The sequence below is a fragment of the Salvelinus sp. IW2-2015 genome, linkage group LG28, assembly GCF_002910315.2.
Source record: "Salvelinus sp. IW2-2015 linkage group LG28, ASM291031v2, whole genome shotgun sequence".
Lineage (NCBI taxonomy): Eukaryota > Metazoa > Chordata > Actinopteri > Salmoniformes > Salmonidae > Salvelinus > Salvelinus sp. IW2-2015.
Genome location: NC_036868.1, coordinates 586,793 through 602,655, shown reverse-complemented (window position 1 = coordinate 602,655; position 15,863 = coordinate 586,793). Strand labels below are relative to the sequence as shown.

Below are 15,863 nucleotides of genomic sequence, written 5' to 3'. Positions count from 1 at the left end.
CCTAGTCGCGTTAGCAACCCATCCTAGTCGCGTTAGCAACCCACCCTAGTTGTTGCATATTTACATTTTCCCTCTTTCTGTCTCTGTCACCTGAAATGTCTGATGTCTTTTAGAGCCCTGTTGTCCTTTGACAGTAGTTGCATGTTCTAGAAAATAGTCATTGAGCCCACCTCCATTTGATTTAGGATCAAACCCAGCACTTCAGTTTTCACTACATTGCTTGATATAATTTATGGCTCTAGGTTTCAGGAAATGGCAGTTACAGGTTTTTCTAAATGCTCCAACTTCCTGAGGGGGAAGTTGACTGACCCCCCCCCCCAACCTTAGGCCTACATCAACACCACCTTGTCAGAAAATCCTAGGGAGAGCCCAGATTGTACATTTATACTCAATTAAAATATAAACGCAACATTAAACAATTTGAAAGATTTTGCAGAGTTAAAGTTCATGTAAGGAAATCAGTTAGTTGAAATAAATTAGGCCCTAATCTAAGACTGGGCAGGGGCACATCCAATGGTGGGCTTGGGAGAGCATAGACCCACCCACTTGGGAGCCAGTCCAACCAGCCAATTAGAATACATTCCCCCCCCCCCCAAAAAATGCTTTATTACAGACAAATACTCCTCAGCAAACTGCACATTTTAGTGGCCTTTTGTTGTCCCCAGCACAAGGTGCACCTGTGTCAGGATCATGCTGTTTAATCAGCCTTTTGATATGCCACACCTGTTAGGTGGTGTAAACACATTTGTGCAACAACATTTGAGAGAAATACGCTTTTATTTATTTCAGCTCATGAAACATGGGACCGACACTTTCCATGTTGTTTAATATTTTTTGTTCAGTGTAAATGTATTTCTAGTTAGCTACTGAGGAGCAGGAAATTACCAAGTATACATAAGTCTGTAACCTACTGATAATACTGAGCCAGTCTTCTACCAACATTGTTATTAGTCTAAAACATTTGCATTTGCATATGATTTGGGTAGTGTGGGCGCAGTGGGTGCTGTCGCCGTGCTGAAGTGATACTCATAAAAATTCTTCAAGGTTGGCAGGTTTGGTGTGTGTGTGTGTGTGTTAGGGAGTCTCTCCCCACGTCACTGACCCTGTACCCAGATGACTGACCAGCCAGCCTTGTGTGGATGTGGGATATGGAGGGGCCTCTTCCTGGCAGCAATGCCCCCTGGGAAACGGAGTCCTGGCCAACAATCCTGTCTGTTTCCTTCCTGCTCTAGCCACAGACCAGGGCTGCTCTCCCATTCCATAGTACCCTTCTCTGAAGTGTTCACTTGTTTACTCCCCCTCATGGATTTAATAGGGAAAGGAAGGACTTATTTGATGAATGTGGTGAACACTCCCTCTAAGCCCCCATGCTTACAGCAATCTAATGCTTTGGAATCCTTGAGAAGGAACGGAACAGGGAGAGAATTGGACCGCAGCCAGAGGACGGAAGAGTCTGGTACCATTTTGACCTACAGTCCCTTTCCCTCAGTGCCTACCCCATCTGAATGGGATGGATCAGGTGTAATTGGCAACAATGTGGCTGAAAGTCTAAGCCAGCGACGGTCACAGCAAATATACGTTTTAATTTCATCAACATTGTCAATATTGTAGAGAACAATCTAATGAGTCATTACGTTTTGACTTTCATTTCGTAGCACCTTCTTGAATTGTCCTGTTTTTCTCCACATTGTACAGGGCGTTCACTCCCTGCTATCTCATGACATCCTTTCAGATTCCACTGGACAGGGGGCTAGGAGATGAAATGGAATGGGGCCTTCTGGGATGCACTGTAGCGAAATAGTGGAGAGACGAGATGAATCAACTGAGAGAGCGATGGAGTGTGGGATAGAAGGGAATTGATGAGAGAGATGGAGTGTGGGATAGAAGGGAATTGATGAGAGCGATGGAGTGTGGGATAGAAGGGAATTGATGAGAGAGATGGAGTGTGAACAAGAGAGACGGAGCAACAGAACGAAAGAGTCGGGAAGCCTACTTTCTCTCTGAGACAAACACACACACTGACAGTGTTTATAGTCTGGTTGTACTCAAGCCCAGTGCCTAACAAAACAGAGAGACAAGTCTATATATCAAAACAGCCTTGCGGCCCTGTTCCAATATTTTGAATACAGCTTTCTATCTTTCCTTCCTTCCTTCCTTGAAGTCAACACTGATCTGTATATGTTTGGATGGTTTCCGTCCTATTGCCGTCTCAGAAATAGCTGATCAGTGAATTAATCAAGGAAGGAAGGAAGCAATGAAGGTAAGAAAGGAGTAAGGATGGATGAGAATTCTAGTCTGAAATTAGGGGAGCCTTGGAAGATTGGTTTAGTGCACTGATTGACAAACACATCTTACACTAGTGGTTGGGAGTTTGTGTGTATGCTTCGGTTTGTGCGAGTGACTGAGTGTGTAAAGAGTAATGTATAAACAAAGGGGTGTGTGTGTGTGTGTGTGTGTGTGTGTGTGTGTGTGGGTCTCCTGTATGAGAGAGACGTATGAATGAAATGTTCTGTGTGTGGTTGTGATATTGTAAATGACACTATTGCGCACGTGTGTGTGTGTGTGGCCCGTTACTTTGCGTTGGGCTGGGCGTGTTTGTGTTTAGGTGTTTACTCCGTGCCCGCTGTGCCCAGCGTGGTGCCAGGGTTAGTACAACAGAGGGCACAGTGTGTGTGGCCTGTGTCAAGCCAGGGAGCGTGAGGAGAGGGGGATCGGGAGAGAGGGAAAGGAGAGGGAGGGTGAATGAACAATGACAAGCTGTTCAGCTCAGAGAACCACCCGGGAGAGAAATGTTAAGGAGGGCTATGTGTTATTGAACTGTACATTGTCTTAGAGTGAATCTGATTCAATGTCACATAGTGATAAACGGGGCTTTATATTGGTGGAGAGGTTGGTTTTATGCACTTACCTTATCCTAACCCGTTTCTGTCTGTTTCTTTCTCTGTCTGTCTTTCTCTGTCTTTCTCTGTCTCTGTCTGTCGTCTGTCTTTCTTTCTGCATGTCTGTCTGCCTCTGTCTCGCTCTCTCTCTCTCTTGCTCTCTCTCTCTCTCTCTCTCCTCTCTCTCTCTCTCTCTCTCTCTCTCTCTCTCTGTCGCTCGCTTCGCTCGCTCCGCTCTCTCTCTGTCGCTCGCTCTCTTCTCTGTCGCTCGCCTCTCTCTGTCGCTCCTCTCTCTCTGTCGCTCGCTCGCTCGCTCTCTCTGTCCGCTCGCTCTCTCTCTCTGTCGCTCGCTCGCTCGCTCTCTCTCTCTGCTCCGCTCGCTCGCTCTCTGTCGCTCGCTCGCTCTCTCTCTCTCTGTCGCTCGCTCGCTCTCTCTCTTGTCGCTCTCTCTCTCTCTGTCGCTCGCTCGCGTCGCTCTCTCTCTCTCTGTCGCTCGCTCTCTCTCTCTCTCTGTCGCTCGCTCTCTCTCTGCGCTCTCGCTCGCTCTCTCGCTGTCGCTCGCTCGCTCTCTCTCTCTGTCGCTCCGCTCGCTCTCTCTCTGTCGCTCGCTCGCTCTCTCTCTTCGCTCCTCCGCTCTCTTCTGTCGCTCGCTCGCTCTCTCTCTGTTCGCTCGCTCGCTCTCTCTGTCCTCGCTCGCTCTCTCTGTCGCTCGCCTCGCTCTCTCTCTGTCTCTCGCCTCGCTCTCTCTGTCGCTCGCTCGCAATCTCTCTCGCTCGCACGCTCTCGCTCGCACGTCTCTCGCTCGCCGCTCTCTCTCGCCTCGCTTCTCTCGCCGCTCTCTCTCGCTCGCACGCTCTCTCTCGCTCTGCTCGCTCTGGCTCTGTCTCTCGCTCTCGCTCCGCTCTGGCTCTGTCTCTCGCTCTCGCTCGCCTCTGGCTCTGTCTCTCGCTCGCTCTGCTCTGTCCTCTCGCCGCTCTCGCTCGCTCTCGCTCGCTCTGTCTCTCGTCCGCTGCTCGTCTCTCGCTCGCTCTGTCTCTCGCTCGCCCTCTGGCTCTGTGGCTCTGGCTCTGGCTCTGGCCTCTCGCTCTGGCTCTGTCTCTCGCTCGCTCTGTCTCTCGCTCGCTCTGTCTCTCGCTCGCTCTGTCCTCTCTCGCTCGCCTCTCTCTCGCTCGCTCTCTTCTCGCTCGCTCTTCTCTCGCTCGCCTCTGTCTCTCGCTCGCCTCTGTTTCTCGCTCGCTCTCGCTCTCTCTCTCTCTCTTGGTGCTCGCTCGCCGCTTCTCGACTGTCCATGCTCGCTACCCTCCGCTCGCTCTCTCTCTCTGTGTCTCGCTCGCTCTCTCTCTTTGTGTCTCGCTCGCTCTCTCTCTCTGTGTCTCTCTCTCTCCCTCCAGAGATATCAAACCAGACAACGTGCTGTTAGACATGAAGGGTCATATCCGCCTGGCCGACTTTGGCTCCTGCCTGAAAATGATGCAGGACGGCACGGTGAGCAACACAGACCCCACACTCCAGACATCAGACCCCCCATGCACCACACCCACCCCAGACCCCATACACACCCCAGACCCCATACACACCCCAGACCCCACACACGCTCCACACACGCCCCACCCCAGACACGCCACAAATATTATTTTGTGGAAAAATTCCACCTGTATAATAGTGTTGCATGTTTCTATCATCTTATTTGTGGTTCTGAGAAAAATGTCCTTTTCAAAATGTATATTATTTTTTAATACCACACAAATTACCAAAATTACAGGCTACACTGACACAGACAGATTAGACTAGCCATTTGCTTTTCAAACTGTTTTTCCAGCAATAGTATTTTGAAATATTGCGAAAGGCCTTCTAGCTGCTGCCTGCTGTTCCCTGACAGCCACTACTCAACAATCAGGGGTTTGATATTTACCAGGCCTGTTGCCCAATTGGCTTCTCAACTGTAGTCCTACATGCACTAGTCGTGATAAAACACAACCCACAGCATTTAAAAAAATAAATATAACATAAATAAGCTATTGGTCGTCATTATTCCTGGTCTATTTCAATGATTTAATGTATTTATCTACAGATAGGAGTAATTATATACATTTTGCAAATGTATTTAAATGGATCTGCAGCACCCCTTCCCGTGGCTATTTTTGCTTCTCCCTGAGGCCAAATAATCAATACTTCTTGTTATTAATTCAATGGATGGTGGTCAGTAACTGGAATATGAGGTTACTGTGTCGATAGGCCTACTATTACAATAATATTTAGAAGAATCTATCAACATGTTACAAGCCTATATCTGATCACTGTTTCGCCAATAGTGGTTTTACCTACAGTGTCTTCAGAATGTATTCACACCCATTGACTTTTTCCACTTTTTGATCTTACAGCATGAATTAAAAAATGTATTAAATTGCTATTTTTTTTGTCACTGGCCTACACACCATAATGTCAGTAATGTTGATTTTGTTTTTATTTTTACAATTTAATAAACAATTTAAATAAGTATTTAGCCCCTTTTTGTTATGGCAGGCCTAAATAAGTTCAGGAGTAAAGATTTGCCTAACAAATCACATACAAAGTTGCAATGACTCATGGACTCACTCTGTGTGCAATAATGGTGTTTAACATGATTTGTGAATGACTACACACACATACAGTTACAGTATCTGTAAGGTCCCTCAGTCGAGTAATGAATTTCAAGCACAGATTCAACCACAGACCAAGGAGGTTTTCCAATGCCTCGCAAACAAGGGCGCCTATTGGTAGATGGGTCAAAAACAAAAGAGGCAGACATTGAATATCCCTTTGAGCATGGTGAAGTTATTAATTACACTTTGGATGGTGTATCAATACAGCCAGTCACTACAAATATATTACATAGAAATGAACTTTGTCCTGAAAAGAAAGCGTTATGTTTGGGGACAAAAACAACATCACTGACGGACACTCTACATATTTTCATGCATGGTAGTGGCTGCATCATGTTATGTGTATGCTTGTCATCGGCAAGGAATAGGGAGGTTGTTTTTTGTTGATAAAAATAAACAGAAAATTCACCTTTCAGCAGGACAATAACCTGACATTGGATGTTCCTGAATGGCCTAGTTACAGTTTTGACTTAAATCGGCTTGATAATCTATCGCAAAACTGGAAAATGGCTGTCTAGCAATGATCAACAACCAACTTGACAGAGCTTAAAGAATAATGGGCAAATGTTGTACAATCCAGGTGTGGAAAGCTCTTAGAGACTTAACRAGAAAGACTCACCGCTGTAATCGCTGCCAAAGGAGATTCGAACATGTATTGATTCAGGGGTGTCAATACTTATGTAAATTAGATATTTCTAGATTTCATTTTCAATAAATGTGCTAAAATGTCTAAACATGTTTTCACTTAGTCATTGTGGGATATTGTGTGTAGATGGGTGAAAAATATATTTAATCCATTTTGAATTCAGGCTGTAACACAACAAAATATAGAATCAAGGGGTATGAATACTTTCTGAAGGCACTTTATATTGTAATATAAATAATGTATTTTTTTTACCTAGTTGTAGCATAAACTGCATCAAGTTTTTATATGCATAAAGGCTAATAAGAAAATATGTCAAATCACTTGAGTAGCCTTCGTGAAAGTTTTCAAATTTGTGGTTGCATCAGTATGTATCTGAAATGCATCAGAAAAGTATTGGAAAGTTCAGGAACACGTCAGCTAAGCTCATCAGGTAGGCCTAACAATTGTTTGTGTAGAGAACATCTGCATTGCTTTTAATTGTGGTTTTGTCACAGTCCCTTGTAACGTTTTCCTACGCGGCCGGTGAGCATTGCAGAGGGAAACAAAAACATTTTTAAAAATGTGCGTGTTCACGAATCTTACCTTTTCAGAAATGGGGTCATAATAGCTAGTAGCTCCTACCGTTCAAAGACTTAGAGCCACATTTGTAGGACGAAAACCCACTCTGTTTGAGACCCACTCTGTTTGAGACCCACTCTGTTTGTCGCAACTGCTAAAATAGCGGACATGGCACCCAATTCTCTAGTACACCACTTTTAGACAGGACCCATATGGCTCTGGTCCAAAGTAGTACACTATATAGGGAATAGGGTGCCATTTGGGATGCAGAGTCAGTCAGTGGCCAATAAAGAGGCTCTCCCACACTTTACTCAGGTCAATGATGAGTGACTTAGAGTAAATACATACAACTATAGAAATACAAGGACTTGAGATTTGAATATTCTAATTSTATCCGTACAACAAGGAACTGAACAACGGTGAAGAGAATGACTACCAGAAGTAAAACCAACGTTCATACAACGMCCGCGCTCTGGGGGTGAAGTTTCCACTAGGAACAAATCTCCTGCCCCAATCCTAACCTTAACTATTAGTGGGGYAAATGAAAAARTTAACCAGATCAGCATCCAGGGCAATTTCAACCTACTACACTCGGAACGGGTTTAAACCAATGAGCAATAACGAGGACATGTCTACAGAACAGATTACACAACAGCTATCGTTATCATCATTATCCAGTTTTAGTGGATTAAAATAACAATGCTGGCTATATAATCAGAGTTCAGTCTCGTAGGGGGCTGTCGATGATAAAAATGATTTGATTCACTGTGGCCTTTTCTACGATGATAAAACGATTTGATTCACTGTGGCCTTTTCACAGACCCTGATTAAATGACAAAAATAAATATGCTCAATTAGGGTTTAGTCATGAAGTAACATTTAGATTTGTAATCAGCATTGACTATATGTCTATAGTCTGTGATATAAACTTCTTACACAAAGATTAAGGACAGTCCAGGCCTTCGACACCAACTTATCATCTCAAAGGAGACTTCATTTGTTTTACTCCAGCTCCCTCTTAAAAACATAGCTCAAATTTACCCCCGTCCTTATTGCACTACTGTAAATGGAAAATAAAAAAAGAAAGTCAAAGACATGATATGCCCTTTGAATTCAGAGGGTGTAAAATGTAAAGAAAGGGTGACATTTGGGATTTACAGCCCGTTTGCTACAGTGCACTACGTTACCCATAGGGTTCTGGTCAAAAGTAGTACACTACATTGCCATAGTGCAGTACTTTTGTCCAGAGCCCTATGGGTAACGTAGTGCTCTGGTCAAAAGTAGTGTACTACGTTACCCATAGGGCTCTGGTCAAAAGTAGTACACTACATTGCCATAGTGCACTACTTTTGTCCAGAGCCCTATGGGTAACGTAGTGCTCTGGTCAAAAGTAGTGCACTACGTTACCCATAGGGCTCTGGTCAAAAGTAGTACACTACATTGCCATAGTGCACTACTTTTGTCCAGAGCCCTATGGGTAACGTAGTGCTCTACTTTTGACCAGAGCCCTATCTAGAGCAAGGCAGCCCAACCCTTTTCCTGTAGATCTACTGTCCTCTTGGGTTTTCAGTCCAACCCTAATTTAACACACCTGATGCTACTAATTAGCTGCTCAACAAGATCTTACCTAGCTGAATCAGGTGTGTTAAATTAGGGTTGGACTGAAAACCTACAGGAGAGTAGATKTCCAGGAAGAGMGTTGGGCAGCCCTGGTTAAGAGAATAGGGTGCCATTTGGGACTTATTCAAGGGCTCTCATGGATCCTAATGGTTTTTATAGTGTGAATTAATAGAGGGTTCACACTGTTTTATTAAATAACTTTATGGCTCAACTCCTTTTCTGCCCTCTCGTGCTAAGTTCTCATTCGTTTTTCATCGCTCAGAGATTCTACCACAGAGCCCCTTTGTACTACTCAGCTGTTTGTGTGAAAGAAAATGGATTTTTGTCTGAGACAGAAATTGACCTGAGGTGAATTGTCAGATGTATGGAGGTTCAGGGTTTTAGTGAAAGGGGTCTGGTAGTGATGTCAAATGTGTAGCCCAACCGGTAGAATTTGATGACGTGATTGAAGGCCTAAGGGGGAGTATAGCAAGATTCACTATAGCCCTGGGTTCAAATACTATTCACTATAGCCCTGGGTTCAAATACTATTCACTATAGCCCTGGGTTCAAATACTATTCACTATAGCCCTCATCTCCAGACCTGGGTTCAAATACTATTCACTATAGTTCTCATCTCCAGACCTGGGTTCAAATATTATTTGAAATCATTTCAAATACTTAATCTGTGCTTGATTGAGCTTGCCTGGCTTAATGGACAAATAGAATAATCTCAAAACTCCACACCCTCCCATCTGACACTCTATACAGGCTAAAGCAAAATATTTGAATCCAGGTCAAAGCAAACTCAATCGGTTTTTAATAAGTTAATACTCTTATTATGAAAACACACACACACACACCTCTTATGTCACAGTTATTATTTMTCTATGTATTCCTTGTGTTATTARTTTCAAAACCGAAATATACTTTCTACTATTTCTCTTTTTCTCTCTGCATTGTTGGGAAGGGCCTGTAAGTTAGCATTTCACTGTTAGTCTACACCTGTTGTTTACCAAGCATGTGACATATACAATTTGATTTGGACTGTTTTTTTTATTTTATTTACATGTACAACATAAAATGTTTCTCTGAGTTCACTTTACTTCAACCCTCTCATTTGTAGTTCCTAACCTCACTCTTCCCGCTCTTTCTTCTTCCAGGTCCAGTCATCTGTGGCTGTAGGCACTCCGGACTACATTTCCCCTGAGATCCTGCAGGCCATGGAGGACGGCATGGGGAAGTACGGTCCAGAGTGTGACTGGTGGTCCCTGGGGGTCTGTATGTACGAGATGCTCTACGGGGAGACGCCCTTCTACGCAGAGTCCCTGGTGGAGACCTACGGCAAGATCATGAACCACGAGGTAAACTGGCYGACATTTAGGGGAAAAGTTTTTAGGTTGTGGTGACAACCTTGCGAGGGAAAGTGGAAAACGATTCTTAAAARGTCTCTACCATTTCAATTAGCGTCCATTCATGAAAAAAGTAGTCATTAAGGAAAGGAAACGAGGATAGGATGTCATGCAAGAGAATTGGGAGAGTGCCACTAGCCACAGGTATGGATAGGGAAATGTGATCATAGGTCCGGGTGTAGGGACAAGCATGTAGTGTACCTCTGAGGCAGAACAAAGCCAGGGGTCTCTAGTGCCTAGCTTGCAACAATGTAGATGTCGGGAATTWAGCTTGTGTGTCATCAGCATCCAAACTGCCTTGGTAACAAGCAATATGCATATATTCTATTATGCATGTCGAAAAAAGGAATGCTCCACAAACTGACAACTCAAAGCGACCAGAAGAGCTAGCCTATACCAAATCTATGGGCCAGCAATAAGTGCTAAATATTCCAAACATTTTAATAATGAATTATTTTGTTTCATGATTTATTGATTGTTTGTGTCCAAATGTACAGTATTTCACAGTTAATTATATGCTACACTTATTAAATATAACAAACTTTTGGATTATTAATCGGTTGAAATAGTTGTTCATGTGGATTGTTTACTTCAAGATACTTTTGGTCGTGTATGTTGAACACCTGCTCGTCGAACATCCATTCCAATGTCATGGGTATTAATATGGAGTTGGTCCCCCATTTGCTGCTATAACAGCCTCCACTCTTCTGGGAGGGCTTTCCATTAGATGTTTGAACATAGGGGTGGCAGGTAGCCTAGTGGTTAGAGCATTGGGCCAGTAACCGAAAGGTTGCTGGATCGAATCCCCGAGCCGACAAGGTAAAAATCTGTCGTTCTGCCTCTGAACAAGACAGTTAACCCACTGTTCCCTGGTAGGCCGTCATTGTAAATAAGAATTTGTTCTTAACTGACTTGCCTAGTTAAATAAAGGTTCCATTTAATAAACATTTTAAAATTGCTGCAGGGACTTGCTTCCATTCAGCCACAACAGCATTCGTGAGGTCGGGCACTGATGTTGGGCGATTAGGCCTGGCTCGCAGTCGATGTTCCAATTCAACCGAAAGGTGTTTGATGGGGTTGAGGTCAGGGTTCTGTGCAGGCCAGTCAAATTCTTCCACACCGATCTCAACAAACCAGTTCTGTATGGACCTTGCTTTGTGCACGTGGGCATTGTCATGCTGAAACAAGAAAGGGCCTTCTCCAAACTGTTGCCACAAAGTTGGTAGCACAGAATCGTCTAGAATGTCATTGTACGCTGTAGCGTTAAGATTTCCCTTCACTGGAACTAAGGGGCCCGAACCATGAAAAACAGCCCCAGACCACTATTCCTCCTCCACCAAAGTTTACAGTTGGCACTACGCATTCGGGCAGGTAGCGTTCTCCTGGCATCCGCCAAACCAAGATTAATCCGTTGGACTGCCAGATGGGGAAGCGTGATTCATCACTCCAAGAGAACGRGTTTCCACTGCTCCAGAGTCCAATGGTGGCGAGTTTTACACCACTCCAGCCAACGATTGGAATTTTTCATGGTGATCTTAAGCTTGTGTGCGGCTGCTCGGCCATGGAAACCCATTTCATGAAGCTCCCGACTAACAATTCTTGTGCTGACGTTGCATCCAGAGGCAGTTTGGAACTCGGCATTGAGTGTTGCAACCGAGGACAGACTATTTTTACGCGCTATGRGCTTCAGCACTCGGCGGTGCTGTTCTGTGAGCTWGTGTGTCCTACCACTTTGCGGCTGAGCTGTTGTTGCTCCTAGAMYTTTCCACTTCACAYTAACAGCACTWACAGTTGACCGGGGCAGCTCTAGCAGGGCAGAAATTTGACAAACTGATTTGTTGGAAAGGTGGCATCCTATGACGGTGCCACATTGAAAGTCACTGAGCTCTTCAGTAAGGCCATTATACTGCCAATGTTTGTCTATGGAGATTGCATGGCTGTGTGCTCGATTTTTGTACACCTGTCAGCAACGGGTGTTGCTGAAATAGCCGAATCCTAATTTGAGGGMGTGTCCACATACTTTTGTATATGTAGTGTAAGTCTGTTGATTTGATGCCCTTCAGTCTAATCAAATTAAATTGTATTTGTAACATGCGGCGAATACYACGGGTGTAGACTTGTGTTGCCTGTTCCAAAAGTTTGTGATTGTTTGGTGGTGTAGGTACTGGGGTGTTTTATTAACAAGTTGGCCACCTACATGGTCTGATTACTTCCTGAAGATATCCAGGTTAATGCTCCTTCTCAAGGGTCCAGTTCCTGAAACACTAGCCTACTTTCTAACAACTATTTTCATCAAAGTCTCTGTCAGTATCTAAACTGGTGCTTGTCATGCCTTATCGAACACGTTCTCTCTGTCTCTGGTTCTGTCTCTGGTTCTGTCTCATTCTCAGCTATTACTTGTTAATAGCCCGTCTCTGTCAAACCCCCGTCTCTGTCAAACCCCCGTCTCTGTCAAACCCCCGTCTCTGTCAAACCCCCGTCTCTGTCAAACCCCCGTCTCTGTCAAACCCCCGTCTCTGTCAAACCGCGCCGTCTCTGTCAAGACCCTCAGTCTCTGTCCCTCTGGCTCACCGGTCCTCCTCCTTCAGGCTCCGTTCTCTCTCTCCGCTCGTCTCTTACCTCCTCTGGCTCCCGTCTCTCTCCCTCTGGCTCCCGTCTCTCTCCCCTGGCTCCTCTCTCTCCCTCTGGCTCCCGTCTCTCTCCCTCTGGCTCCGTCTCTCTCCCTCTGGCTCCCGTCTCTCTCCTCTGGCTCCGTCTCTTCTCCCTCTGGCTCCCGTCTCTCTCCTCTGCGCTCCCCCGTCTCTCTCCCTCTGGCTCCCGTCCTCTCTCCCTCTGGCTCCCCGTCTCTCTCTCTCTGGCTCCGTTCTCTCTCTCTGCTCCCGTCTCTCTCCCGTGGCTCCTCTCTTCCTCTCGCTTTCGCCCCGTCTCTTCCTCTCTCTCAGCCCCCTCTCTCTCCGTCTCTCCCCATCTTCTCTCTCTTCTCGCCCCCCGTCTCCCTCCCTCATCTCGTCTCCCCTCGCTGTCTCTCTCATCGCCCCGCCCATCTCTTGCTCCTCCATCCGTGACTGTCGTCTCTCTCTCATCCCCCACTTCCTGATTATTTTGCTGGTGTGTGTTGGGGGGAATGTGATGTTTGTGTATTGTGTGCTAATGACCCAATAAAGGAAACTTAAAAAAAATAAAAATAATCCACTCTCTCCTCCCTCTCTCCACCCTTTCTCTCTCACAGGAACGTTTCCAGTTCCCCCTCAACATGTCTGTGACGTTGTCGGAGGACGCAAGGACCTGATCTCGCGCCTAACTCTGCGGCCGCGAGCGTCGCCTGGGCCAGAATGGCATCGGCGACTTCAAGGATCACCCCTTTTCGCCGACATCGACTGGGAACACATTCCGCTCCACTGAGGCGCCCTACATCCCCGACGTCAGCTCCCCATCTGACACCCTCCAACTTTGACGGTGGACAAGTGAATTCTTAAAAACCCGGTGGGTGTACTGGGAAAAACGAGCTGGCTAGCTCATGTTAACTGGAAACGAGACTAGGCTAAGCTCATGTTAAACTGAAACGAGCTGGCTAGCGGGCGGAGTACTGACAGTGCTTATACACTGGAAACAGCAAGTAGCTCAGTTATGAAACAGGTGGGTAGCTCCCAGTAAACTGACGAGCTGGTACCTGTTAACTGGAAACGAAGCGTGGCTAGGTCTCATGTAACTGGAAACGAGGCTGGTAACCTCATGTATAATAGGAACGAAGCTGGCTTAGACCTCATAAGTATAACTGAGAAACGAGACCTGCGCTAGCTACCATAAGTTAACTAGAAATACGAAGCTAGGACTAAGCTCATTAACTAGAAACGAGCTGGCAGCTCATGTTAAACTAGAAAACGCAGCCTGGACTAGCCTCATGTTACACTAGAACGAGCTGGAACATAGCTCATGTTAACATAGAAACCAGACTGGCTAGCTTCAATGATTAACCTAGAAACGAGCTGGCTAGCTCATGTTAACTAGAAACAGAGCTGGCAGCCTCCATGTTAACACTAAGAAACGAAGCCTGGTCTAGCTCAATGTTAACTAGAACGAGCTGGCACTAGCATCATGTAACAATAGAAAAAACGAGCCTGCTAGCCATGTTACATAGAAACGAGCTTAGGCTAGACTCCTGATTAACTGGAAACGAGCTGGCTAGCATCATGATTAACTGGACAACGAGCTGGCTAGCTCACTGTCATACTGGAAAACGAGCTGCAGCCTCATTTAAACTAGGAAACAGAGCTGCAGCTCATGTTTAACTGAAAACGAGCTGCTAGCTCATAGTATAACTGGAACACGAGCTGGACTAGCTCATGTTAACTGGAAACCGAGTTAGCTCATGAGCGAACAGTAGTATGTTACTGAAACGCCTAAGCTAGCCATTGACGGAAACGAGCTGGCTAGCTCATGTTAACTGGAAACGAGTGCTAGCTCATGTTAATTTGGAAACGAGCTGGCTAGCTCATGTTAACTGGAACGAGCTGGCTAGCTCATGTTAACTGGGAACGAGCTGGCTAGCTCATGTTAACTGGAAACGAGCTGCTAGCTCATGTTAAATGGAAACAGAAGCTGGCTAGATATATGTTAGATCGAAAACGAGCGGCATAGCAAAACACTAATTAGAAAGAAAAAAACTATCAGCTAGATGGCTAACTAGAAAACAGCTAGCTTGCCAACACTACCTGGAAACCAGCAAGCTAATGCTGACTATTCAACTTCCAGCCATCGAGGAACAAAATACTTCTGTTTTTCTTTTTTAATAGATAGTAATAGATCAATCAATATCACTGATACTCCACCTGAAGTCGTAGGTCTCTGATTAGGAGGGAAGAATAAAAAACTGAGTTGTTTGGGCCATCCAGTTCCTCAGTTGAACGGCCCAGAGCTAACTGGTGTTTACTGTTGTAAACATTTTACTTGGTTGTTTTCTTGGTCTGTTTGGCTGTTCCACTCTAACTAATCTGATGCCCCCTCCTTGGCTTTCTCTCTGTCTCTGTGTGTCTTTCTCTCACCCCCCACCCAACAGGACATCGCTCCTCCAGTCACACACAGCGGCTTCACCGGCCAGCATCTGCCCTTCGTGGGCTTCACCTACACCACGGACAGCTGCTTCTCGGACCGCGGCAGCGTCAACAGGGCCGGCCTGTCCGATGGGAGCTCCCAGGATGGGGGAGGAGAAGAGGGGGTTCCCCCGGACCAGGAGGGGGGGCTGGAGGTGGAAGCCTTTGAGAGGAGGATCCGCCGGCTGGAGCAGGAGAAGCAGGAGCTGAACCGCAAGCTGCAGGGTGAGCTAGGGGGCGGTAGAGGACAAAGAGACACACAAACAACCTCTGTGACCCTGAGTGTAAATGTGGACATGACCTCTGACCCTTAACCTGTGTGTTGCCCCTTCTGTTCCCTCCAGAGTCCACTCAAGCAGTGCAGTCTCTCCACGGGCCGGGCCGRGGGGCCAGCACCCTGGGCCGGGACAAGGAGATGAAGAAGCTCAACGAGGAGATCGACCGGCTCAAGAAGAAACTGGCAGGTCAGTGCTCTCTGTGCAACCCAATCTGGCAACGCACCACTAGTCGGCTCATCTGGCAACCCAACCCTGTCTGGGCATTTACTCCATGCCTGAGTCGAACACACAGGTCAACTACTGTCTGGGCATTTAAAATAGGTATGATTCGAACACACATAATTTAAACCAGGCCTGGGTCGAACATGCAGATCATTTAAACCAGGCCTGGGTTGAACACACATCATTTAAACCAGGCCTGGGTCGAACAGCATACATGATGCATTTAAACTCAGGCCTGTTTGTTGAACAGCACATAAATTTAAACCAAGTCCCTGGGTCGAACATACAGATCATTTAAACCAAGGCCTGGGTGGAAACACAAAAGACATTATAAAACGCAGAGCGCTGGGTGGAACAAACACAGATCTTTAAAACGAAGGCCTGGGTCGGATATCAACTACAGATCATTATAAACCAGGCCTAGGGCAATACAGTGAAAAAACACCGGGTGAACACTCATGTAAAACCAGGCCTAGGGTCGAACGATCAACATTAATGCAAGCCTGCAATAATTTAAACCAGGCTGGGTTGAACACA

General features: G+C 45.9%; 1 pseudogene; it reads left to right on the top strand.

Annotated features, from left to right (window-relative positions):
* Positions 1 to 15,863, top strand: part of LOC111954050 (serine/threonine-protein kinase MRCK beta-like) — a 122,209-nt pseudogene that overhangs the window by 59,736 nt on the left and 46,610 nt on the right.